Genomic DNA, 12,907 nt, shown 5'->3' with positions numbered 1-12,907 from the left:
CCAGTGGACTGAATACGCAGCTGTGTTTTCCGTCCACCAGTGATTATACGGGCTAAACCACAGACTTGGAGGCAGACCGGGCAGCGAGTTTTTTTTTTTTTTTTTTTTTTTTGTTTTTTTTTTTTTTTTGCACCAGGTTGGGAACAGGCAGGTTTTAAAATGTCTACCGTCTCACGCTGATTCGTGGAGAAAAATAATCACGTGACAGTACTATTTTTACGTGTTGTTTTGACACGCAAGCGGTTTATATGAACCGTAGGGAAACTCACCTGATCAAGTCGTTGGGAACACTGACTCCACGCGGACTCAACACCAGGATTGACCACCACTAACCTCCACTTGCAACAACTGCCACTACAGCTACTGCTGCTGCTGCTGCTACTACTACTACTACTACTACTACTACTACTACTACTACTGCTACTACTACTACTACTACTACTACTACTACTACTACTACTACTACTACTACTACTACTACTACAACGCACCGTTTTTATGCACCTCCGTTGGCGGTGATGGTTAATTAATGAAAATGTTACTGCATACGACCATGAGGTTTAAATAATTTTTGATTGTAGTTTAGCACGCTGCTTAGTGATTACCGATGTACGTTTATACAATGATAATAAATTAAAGAATATTCACAATAATTTAAAAAATCAAAGGTAAAAAGAGACATGGCACACAAATACTGATCTTAAATAAATAAAGAATTTTAGAAAATTAATTGTTTTTAAAAACGATAAAAAGATTTTGAAAAAAATAAAAAGATGTCTTTCTCAATAAAGTAAACTTTTTAAAAAATATATGTTTACAATGGGAATCGAACCCAGTACTTTCAATGTTAAAAAGTCTGACAGCTTGTCCACTGCGCTACGGAGCCACCTAACTGTCCATCACATAATAAGGTCTTTCTAAGACCTTCAATGCAACTTCTATTTTCTGGTTCTATATTTCGATTTTTTAGTTTATTATTATTTTTGTATAAATTTATTAACAAAAACATCCTACATATGTCACAATATAACTTTTGCCATGTCCGAATACAGAAACACAATATCGCTGATGAAATTAGGTGGAATGCGCATCGTGACGGAGGTGCATAAAAGATACACCGTCAACGGAGGTGCATAAAAACACTACGTTAAAAAAAAAAATTGTTGTTGTTGTATTTTTGCAGCAGTTATAAATTTACCAATCACAGTTGTGCAATCATTTATCACCTAAATATAGTAATAGACCTACAGAGATGGACCCTACAATGCACTTGATTTGTGTAACGTACTTTCTCTGCATCTATCCACACTAGCTACCATTGCAGACACATCTCAAGACAACAATAATGTGGTCTAATTTCTATTGCTAACTTATATTTCAAACTTCAACTACAGTATTATAGTATTATCAAACATTTTAAAAAGTATGTTATCTTCTTCTCGTTCTTCTTCTTCTTAGCAATCAAAAATACGGTAGGCGTACATTGTGTAGTGTGTAGTGTAGGCTAGCCAACTGCACACCCCTTTGAACCTTGAACAACGCGCGCGCTGACCTATGGCCTTGTCCGACCTCTGTCACGGCTTTCCCATTGTGGCGATGCTAAAAATAGTGCAGGCTAGTTGGCGAAGAGGATCATTCTCAGATGACGTCAAAAAATGGCCCAAACGGGTGCAAAAAAAAAAAAAAACTCGCGACCGGGCAACAGCCACTTTTTAGTGGCTAATCGCCGCCATTGAATTGAATATGGTCAGCAGTTATCGGATGAATCGAGAATAGAGAGAGACTGACGATATACGGGGTTTCCAGAAAACTGGCAGCGTAAAATTATATGAGAAAACAGTAAACATTGGCATTTCGGGACAGAACAGACGCGTTGTTATTGTTAGCAAAAATTAGATAAAAATAAATAAACAAAATGCTGCGAGGGTGTGATGAAAGTATGAACTTCATGGTCGATCAACTTGGTCATCAATCCATTCAACTATCAATCTATTATACTTCTTTTACTACTACTACTACTACTACTACTACTACTACTACTACTACTACTACTACTACTACTACTACTACTACTACTACTACTACTACTACTACTACTACTACTACTACTACTACTACTACTACTACTACTACTACTACTACTATTACTACAACTTCTACTGTCACTACTTCTATTACTACCATTACTATGACGACGACTACAACGGTGAAAGAGAGAGAGAGAGAGAGAGAGAGAGAGAGAGAGAGAGAGAGAGAGAGACTGATCAGAGAGAGAGAGAGAGAGAGAGAGAAAGAGAAGGGGGGGGGGGAGGGTGTTCTTCTCTTGCACCATACATGACATAGACTTGTGTACGTTGTTAGGATCAAAGGGACGGATGCCGCAATTTCGCATGTTCTTCACATTTCACACCTAGGATCTACTAATACCAGGTATTTGTCATCATCAGTTAGAGAGACTGATCAGAGAGAGAGAGAGAGAGAGAGAGAGAGAGAGAGAGAGAGAGAGAGAGAGAGAGAGAGGTGGGTGGGTGTTCTTCTCTTGCACCATATATGACATTGTTAGATCAAAGGGACGGATGCCGCAATTTCGCATGTCCTTCACATTTCACACCTAGTATCTACTAATACTAGGTATGTGTCAACATCTGTTAGAGGGACTGATCAGCAAGCTCAAAGAGGTGAGTTTCATTGTTTGTGTCTTCTCATTAATATGTGGAATGTCGGTTGATAGCTATGTAACATCAAAATGAAATGTTGATCGTCTCCACAAAATTCATCAAGAATCAAAGTAGGAGGAGCTTATTTTACCTACCGTTATTACGCCGATTCCCGATTGCTGGACAATACGACTTGTCATTTTATCAGCTAATTGGGAGGGGCGTATAAATTATGGTCAATTTTAATTGGTTAATTGAAGAGTGTGTAGAGAGAGGGTATTTGTCAAGGGTGGGGTGGGGGAGGGGTGGGATTAAAATGCTTGAAAAGAAGATGAGTTGGGGGAGGGGAGGGGCGGATAGAAAAGGTACTAGCCATTCAGATTTATTTGTACTTTTCATTGTTTATTGTTTCCTTTATTAACGGAGAACCTGTGCCCGAATCATACATTATTTGCATTGTTCAGAACCTGATAAGTCCAGACATTTTGCCGGTGATCCTATACTCATTACGTTTCGTTACTCAGATTTTGTTCTCGAAATAAGACACAATTCTCAGGCGTTAAATAAATAGGTACCTTGGTGGAAAACATGTAATAACGCCTAAAAGGCATCATGTCTCCTCCTACATGTTAAGTGTTGCTCTTGGGTATGGGCCAGTTTGTACAGCGCTTTGAGTACGTTTAGTAGATATTACACTATATGCATGTTTGAGTTTTATGTTAAAGAAGTAGAAATATTGGTTGTAGAGTAATAATAATAATGGTGCGGCTATGTGGTCTAGTGCTATCACACTCGCTTTCGGATCGGATGGTCCTGGGTTGGAGCCTCAAGCTCGGCGCATAGTTGAGTCCTTGGAAAAGGCTCTCATCGTACTCAAGTGTAAAATGAGTACCTGGTCGTTAACAGCGGTGTCTTTGTCCGAAACATTGTAATATCGCCTAACAGGCGGCATATCCCGTCCTACATGTTAAATATTGCTGTTGACCAGGGACCCCTTGTAAAGCGCTTTGAGCACATTTAGTGGATATTGCGCTATATAAAGCTCAATTAATGGTAGTTGTAGAAGTAGTAGTAGTAGTTTTACAGTATCCATCAATGCCTATCGCCAGTTATTTCTTCACATTGACGACGGTTGGGGTTAATTTGTTCAAATGCGTTATAAAAAGACACTATCTTTGTGAGTTCCCAATCATTGTCACTCACTCTGTCGTTGACGACACTTAATACTGCTCTGATTGGGAGAGAGATATATATATATATATATATATATATATATATATATATATATATATATATATATATATATATATATATATATATATATATATACTCGTTGTACATATAGAATGACCTAACTACGTGTTGGCATGCTACTGTCATTAGGCTTTTAACGAAATCGGGTCGAACGAGACGCCGAACGCCGTACCCGAACGGAAATAGCCTTCTCACGTGACCATGAACGAGATCTGGATAGTGAAGACTCTCAAGCGGTATGCAGCATCGGATCTAAGGTCACGTGATAGAGGATAGCTTGGGTTGCTGTTGGCTTGTGTTAGGGGAGGGGCAAGGTCAGTGTCATTCAATAGTATATAATTGTGCACGTGGCGCTCTATATAGAGAGAAAATTATAAATTGATTACGGGCGAAGGTGGGGGGAGGGGGAGGGGGGGGGGTTGACCCACAAACGATCGAGGTGTTGGGCTTCGGGTAGACCATGATACGAAATCAAAGAGAAAAGGCCGCTGGTACTTGGATGGTGGAAATGGTTGGGGGGTGGGGGGGGGGGGGGGGTAGTGACAATCAGCATGGGATGTATATATTAACATTAATAATATAGGCAATAGATGACCAGGGATGTGTATTGTTTGTATATGTTTGTGTGTGTGTGTTTGTGTGTGTGTGTGTGTGCGCACGCGTGTGTGTGAAAGAGATTACACAAAAATACCTTTCTCGGGAGCTTCCAAATGATTACGTATACGATAAATTTGAAAACCACATTGTTGAATCAGCTTGCAAAAAGGAGAACATTTATCTTTGTTTCACAAAAATAGGTTTAGAAATAAAAATGTTTTTCTAGTAGATTGATTTTGAAAAAAATAGTGCTCAATTTTTTAAATTTAATGATAGTTTCTTTATTTTCCGGTCGGTTTTCTTGATTTATATCTCATTTTTCAATTCTCAATGCGACGAGCACACTGATGTATCTCGTGTGATTAAAAAGCGTTGTTTGTTTTTTTAATATATATATACTGAGAGTCCTCACTAATTAATTCCTGAGCGTTGATATGGTGACGCAACTATTACATACAAGACCTTGCAGTCGAGTCGGCAGGGCTTTTGGGTTACACAATCACTATTTACCCATCGGTCAGCGGTACTCTTTGATGTATACAACACTCACCGCCTTTAAGCAAAGCCGCCTGCCCATAAATCAAGAGATGGTCTCCTAACTGTTCACAAGCGAACTGTCAAACGAGCAATCGATGATTGGATAAGAATCTCAAGATCTCATATAATAAGGTAAGTTTTGGAGAGGTGATATCCCCCACCCGTCATCGGACAGAACTTTCATTGCGTTATATCATATAAGCTCCGCCTCCTCTTTCTATTCCGGAGTGACGAGATTAGACGAGAGGACGCGAGAAAAAACTGATCACGTGATCGGTAAGTCGTTCGTTCGATGTCCGTTCGGTGAGCAACTATAACTCGGTATTGTTTGAAATCAACGGGTCCTAAATGTTGAAAGGAATTCCCACGTTCTCCTCACTTTTAATCCATTCCTCCTAATAACACCATTGTGTCATAAACAGGTACGTGTGAAATGAACAAGGAAGTCCGAACAGCAGGTTCAAAGAGGCGACCTACTCATTGAGTCTCCTCATTAATATGCGTAGAGTCGTAAAAGAATTGTGTGAACGGCTGTCGTTCCAGGAATGGTAAATTTAATTGGACACATGTCATAAATAAATGAACAAGGAAGTCCGAACAGCGGAGAAGTGGAGAAGACTTTAATACATTCGTGAACCGAATTACTCAATTTTTAAATCGATGGCTTGAGTTGGCAAACGTAAAACAAGACTTTGCAGGCCTTTACTATCTAACGCCTAAGAATCGAATCTATCAAGCTTGCAACCCAGATTTCGTCGCATTCTTTAAAGAAAGAAAGCCAGAAAACTTGGACAAATTAAAAATCTACGCAGAAAACTTTAACAGCGCACATCCATTGACACCCCTTAGCAGAACATTGAAGGAACCATACTACGCTGCCGCTGATCAGAGTCCATGTACACCTAAAGTTAAGTACTCAAATAGAACGAGCAGATCAATCACTCGGAACAAGCAAATGAAACAAGATGACCATAGTAACAAACCATGGAACAAACAGTTCAATAGAGACCATAGCCGATCCTATCAAAACAAAACAAGAAATAGCACTGGCAATAATACCGAGTATAAAAAAACCAACAAACCTATAATTAAATGTAAATATTGTGTAATGAAAGGCCACACAGCAGACAAATGTTACAAAGTCGTGAGATATCCAAAAGAAACTGCAAATGCATCACTCCAAACAAGTGTAAATAATCAGACACGAGTAATGTCATGAGAAAATATAAATGTGTATTGCGTGAAAGGAATGTCGCTTTTAACACAAACTCACAAGTCAGGATCGCTATTTTTTTTGTGTGAAGGCAAAGCTAATGGAACGGATTGCAAAATATTGAGAGACACAGGATGCAGTACAGTCGGAATAAAAGCATCTTTGATCAACGACGAAGACAAAACTGGAAAAACTGTACAATGCATCACATTCAATGGCACGGTCGAAACCTTTGAAACAGCTAATGTCTACATAGAAACCCCATACTATACAGGAATAGTGGAATGCTGTATACTTCCCAACCCCGTCGCTGATGTTATTGTTGGTAATATAAAAGGTCTTAAAGACAACCCAACAGATGTGACAGAATGGTCATTTACTCAAGAAACAGCTTGTCTAGCAAAAAACAAGAAATATGACTAAGACAACAGAGAAGCCAATGACTATTTCTCTTGAACCACAACAATTTGACAGGAACATATTCATTGAAGAAAAGAAAAAGGACCCGACTTTAACATCATATTTCAATATCGCAAACAAAGGGACGAAATCAAAAGTTGAATACTTTATTGAAAAAGATATTCTGTTCAGGTTACATAGAAAAAGAAACAAAATGGCTAAACAGCTGGTCACACCGAGTATTTACAGAAACAAAATCCTTGGTATAGCGCATGATTCAATAACTTCTGGACATCTTGGGAGCTCTTCCACATTGAAGAGAATATCCGAGAATTTCAATGGCCTGGAATTACTAAAGACGTCCGAGAGTATGTAAAATCGTGTGACACGATACCGAGATTACCATTAGAGACAACCCCAGTTATTGAAAACGTTTTTCAAAAAGTTGCAATTGACATGATAGGCCCTTTAACAAAATCTGATAGAAACCATACGCACATAATAACACTAGTCGATTACGCAACCAGGTGGCCAGAAGCGATAGCACTGAAATCAACTACATCGGATCCCATAGGTGAAGCATTAATGACAATTTTTACTTGAATAGGCATCCCAAATGAGATGCTGTCGGACAACGGACCCCAGTTTACATCACATATGATGCATGAAATCATGAAACTCATGGGAATCCAACACTCATTCACAACTCCCTACCACCCCCAACAAATGGTCTTTGTGAGCGATTCAATGGCACTCTGAAAAACATGTTAAGAAAAGTGTCAGCAGAAAAACCAGATGATTGGGACAGATATTTACCAGCAATCCTATTTGCATATAGAGAAATACCCCAAGAATCGCAGGCTACTTCCCATTTGAGTTGATGTATGGACGATCACCTCGCGGCCCGATCGACGTAGTAGCTGATATTTGTAAAGGGAATGAGGACGACACTAAAAAAATGATGTTTGCTTACGAATATGTGAGAAACCTGAAAGACAGAACAGAGGACACGTGTAAATTAGCACAGGAATCCGTCAGTAAGAAAGCAGAGAAATACAAAGAATACTCTGGTCGCAAAAACAAATCAAGAAAATTTGAGATTGGTGACAAAGTATAAATACTTTTACCCGATGACTCGAGTAAACTTTTAACCACATGGAAAGGACCATTCGAAGTATTAGCAGTTAATTACGAGATTCAAATTAGCAACACAACAAAGACATTCCATGCAAACATGCTAAAAATATTTCGATAGAGACACAGTATCACAACCAATATTTAGCCATGTTGAAGCTACAAATGTAGGATTAATCATCGAAACACACACGATGAGATGATTTTGAACTACACCACACCCCACAGCACGGTAACTCAAAAAATAGAACAATTGATGACGTCACAATCAATCCTCAACTAAACGAATGTAAGAAACGAGAAATCAGGTCATTATTAGAAAAGTACCAGTCAGTCTTTACAGACGCACCCGGACATATACAACATTAGTCGAACACGACATAAAGTTAACCACATCCACCCCTATCAACGTGAAAAATTATCCTATTCCATTTCATGCACGAGAGCAAGTTGAAAATGAAGTTAATGATATGTTAGATACAGGAATAGTTAGATATTCTTCAAGCCCATATTCATCACCAACAGTAGTAGTGAAAAAGAAAGACGGATCGATAAGGCTATGTATCGACTTTCGCAAATTAAATGAAGCCACGGTGTTTGATGCAGAACCAATACCAAATCAAGAGAATTTATTTGCTGCCTTATCTCAAGCAAAATACATGACCAAATGTGATCTTTCTAAGGGATATTGGCAAATTCCACTGAAAAAATCATGTAAGAAATACACAGCATTTCAATCACCATAAGGTTTGTTAGAATTTAACTGTATGCCTTTTGGATTATCGACAGCCGTATCGACATTCCAAAGAATGATGCGTATATTATTAAAAGATATCCCGTCCACACTCTCATACTTCGACGACGCATGTATTTTCTCAAACTCATGGACTGATCGCATGACAACCTTAGAATTAGTGCTTGAAGCATTAAAACGTAATTCTTTAACAACAAAACCGTCAAAAACAAGCATTGCATTTTACGAAATTGATTTTCTCGGCCATACCGTTGGTCACCTGAGACAGAAAAACAAACAAAAATCGCACATTGCAACCACCTAAGACACACAAAAAAGAAGTACGCAAAGTACTTGGGCTCCTAAATTTTTACAGGAAATACATTTACAACTTCGCGCTCATCGCGACACCACTAACAAATCTGACAAAGAAAAGGTCACCGAACAAAATGGTTTGGGCAGAAGCGTGTCAGAAGAGCTTTAATCAATTAAATGCATCACACATTGTTGTAAGAACTGACGCGTCTGATAAGGGCATCGCAGGTGTACTATTACAGGAGCATGAGGTAACTCTAATGCCTTGCTTTTTGCAAGCAGAAAATTATTGGACAGAGAATCACGGTACTCTGTGATAGAGCGTGAAGGACTGGCCATCGTCTTTGCTTTAATGACATTCAGCAGATACCTACTGCTAAAAGACTTTGTGGTCGAAACGGACCATAAACCATTCACGTACATAAGAAATAACAAAATGAATAACAGTAGAGTGCTTAGGTGGAGTCTATTTTTGCAAAATTACACCTTCAGTATCTTTCGTATACCAGGCTGTGAGGATATTCACAACGACCTACTTTCTCGATTAGTGTAAATACATGAGAAGGGTATAATTTAACCCAACTACCTCTTATACATACTGTTGGTTACCTCGCAAATTATGCCAAATCAGAACACACAATTTCGATAATTATATTTATAGACATGATGTCCCAGCTTAATGTAACATTGAGTATCGTTTGGATGTATATATACCATACCCATTCATGATTTGGGAAAGCTTCTCTTTATCTATAGTTGTTATGAATTTTCACCCCCATTAATGATTAATAATAGAAATTTCAATATTTCATTTACATTTTCATTCATTTCATTCATTAAATTACCTTCATAGCATCGACTTAAATCATGCTTCATTGCCATCACTATTGTTCATCACAATGATTTGTAATCACATTGTCATCACGTTGTTCATCACAATGATTTGTAATCACAATCTTTCATTGTTATTGTCACCCATTCATCATACCTACGTTATCATAAAAATGTCCATGCCTAGTTAATAAATAATTTAATTGTAGCACAAATCATAACAATGGATTAACGCTATAGCATCATGATAGTAAATTTACTTCCGATTGTAAAATATATCTTTCCCATAATGGGAGGGGCAAGGGGTCAGTGTCATTCAATAGTATATAATTGTGCATGTGGCGCTCTATACAGAGAGAAAATTATAAATTGATTACGGGGGAAGGTGGGGGGAGGGGTGGGGGGTTGACCCACAAAGGATCGAGGTGTTGGGCTTCGGGTAGACCATGATACGAAATCAAAGAGAAAAGGCCTCTGGAACTTGGATGGTGGAAATGGTTGGGGGGTGGGGGGGGGGGTAGTGACAATCAGCATGGGATGTATATATTAACATTAATAATATAGGCAATAGATGACCAGGGATGTGTATTGTTTGTGTATTGTTTGTATATGTTTGTGTGTGTGTGTGTGCGCGTGTGTGTGTGAAAGGGATTACACAAAAACACCTTTCTCTGTAGCTTCCAAATGATTACGTATACGATAAAATTGAAAACCACATTGTTTGAATCAGCTTGCAAAAAGGAGAACATTTATCTTTGTTTCACAAAAATAGGTTTAGAAATAAAACATTTTTCTAGTAGATTGATTTTGAAAAAAATATTGCTCAATTTTTTAAAATTTAATGATAGTTTCTTTATTTTCCGGTGACGCAACTATTACATACAAGACCTTGCAGTCGAGTCGGCAGGGCTTTTGGGCTACACAACCACTATTTACCCATCGGTCAGCGGTACTCTTTGATGTATACAACACTCACCGCCTTTACGCAAAGCCGCCTGCCCATAAATCAAGAGATGGTCTCCTAACTATTCACAAGCGAACTGCCAAACGAGCAATCGATGATTGGATAAGAATCTCAAGATCTCATATAATAAGGTAAGTTTTGGAGAGGTGATATCCCCCCATCCGTCATCGGACAGAACTTTCATTGCGTTATATCATATAAGCTCCACCTCCTCTTTCTATTCCGGAGTGACGAGATTAGACGAGAGGACGCGAGAAAAAATTGAACACGTGTTCGTTAAAGTCGATTGGTTAGTGAGCTTCGAGCTGTAAACTATAACTCCGTATTACCGCGTTCGTGTCGCCAGGGTCGTCGGCACGCTCGAGAAAAAAGCAAGCGTCCCTCTACACAATCGATTCGCGGCCTGCCGATCGGAAAATGCGATGGCGGGGATAGCGACCTGACGCACATATTGTCCCTAATTATCGAGAGCCAGAGTATGGCGAAAAATGAGCTTTTATGAAAGCTACTGGCCGCCCATAGCGTAGACATCCTCCAGTTACAGGAGACCCACCCATTACTCAGGCGCACAATCTTCCCGATTCCAGATCCTAGGCTATACGGTGGTCCAACGCGAGGACACTTCGAGGACGGGTTAGCGTTTACGCTAAAGAGCCATCGAAGGTAAGGGTCATTGAGAGCGTAACGGACAGCAATGGGGTGAACCGAATTTCCGTGGAAGTAGTAGGTGGACTGTGTTTGCATAATATCTACAAACCACCTAGAGCGACTTGGACTACACCACCGGTACCGGTGGTCAGCCATCCTTCCATCTGTCTGGGAGACTTTGATAGCCACCATCACGAATGGGGCTACCGAGACTGCAACGAGGCAGGAAGACAACTCCGCTCATGGATGGACTGTAATGATCTACACCTAGTGTACGATCCTACAGCCAAGGGTACCTTCAGGGGTACCCGCCATAAGAAGGAGTATACTCCAGACCTCACCCTCGTTACGAAAGGCGCGAACGGTGAATCGCTGCAGGTGAAAACCGAGGGTGCAGTCTCTCCCACTTTGCAGATGGAATTTCAGGAAGGCTGACTGGGAGGAATTCAGTTCCTATATCGAGCAGGTTTGCCCTGCCATTCCTCCCAAATCCAAGAATATAACCAGATTTAGCAGGCTACTGGTTAAGAGCGTTCAACGTTCTATTCCACGGGGCAAACGGAAATTCTACACCCCTTGCTGGACAGCAGAGTCGGAAGAGCTGTACCGAGAGTACCAGCAGACCCAGTCCCAGGACGTAGCCGATAGCTACTTCAGTCTCTGGCAGAGGGAAGGAAGCAACGGTGGCAGGAGACCGTGGAAAGTCTCGACTTTACACACTCCAGCCGCCACGCTTGGCGTCTGATAAAGAAATTGGACCCGGACCGGAATTACGCGAAGGCTGCACCGGAATGTGAGGCAGACACAATTGCCAAGAACATTAAGAACCGTAGCAAACGGGTCCCTAATCAGGCTTTTGAGCGCGGTGTCCGCAAGGCGTACCGTATGATTTTGGACTCGTTACCTGCGGAGGAGTCGGCCTGGACGGCCCCGTTCAGTCCCCGAGAAGTGGATGCAGCCATTAGCGATGTGAAGAACGGCAAAGCAGCAGGGATAGATGGTGTATATCCCGATATGGTGACACATCTGGGCCCCAAGGCACGGGCCTGGCTGGCAGAGGCAATGTCCGACGTCCTTGCAAAAGGAAAGCTTCCACAAGTGTGGAAGCATGCGAAGATAGTTGCCATCCTGAAGCCAGGGAAACCGGCGAAGGAGGCCGACAGTTACAGACCCATATCGCTGCTGAGCTGTCTTTACAAATTGTTGGAGCGTGTTCTATTAACCGATGGGGGCCGGTCCTAGACGCTGCCCTGTCACCCGAGCAGGCGGGCTTCAGGGAAGGGAGGTGCACCACGGAGCAGGTCATTGCCCTTACAGAGCATATTGAGCACGGGTTCGAGAGAAAACAGCAAACAGGTGCTGTTTTTATAGACCCGTCAGCGGCGTACGATACGGTCTGGTGCGAAGGGTTGATGCTCAAACTTGCAAAAATCATAAGGTGCAAAAAGACCTTGAAGTTGTTCTCTTCGATCTTAGGGGAAAGGCAATTCCACGTCGCGCTGGGAGACGCCACGAGCAAAGTAAGGAAATTGAAGAATGGGGTTCCTCAGGGGTCGGTACTTGTGCCAATGTTGTTTAACGTTTACATTAGCGATATGCCGAACACTTCCTCCCTGAGGCTGGGA

The sequence above is a fragment of the Berghia stephanieae genome, chromosome 3 (assembly GCF_034508935.2).
Source record: "Berghia stephanieae isolate SIO BIC M18660-M18661 chromosome 3, UCSD_Bste_1.3, whole genome shotgun sequence".
Classification (NCBI taxonomy): Eukaryota; Metazoa; Mollusca; class Gastropoda; order Nudibranchia; family Aeolidiidae; genus Berghia; species Berghia stephanieae.
The sequence above is the reverse complement of the archived record's forward strand: the minus strand, read 5'-3'. Positions refer to the sequence as shown.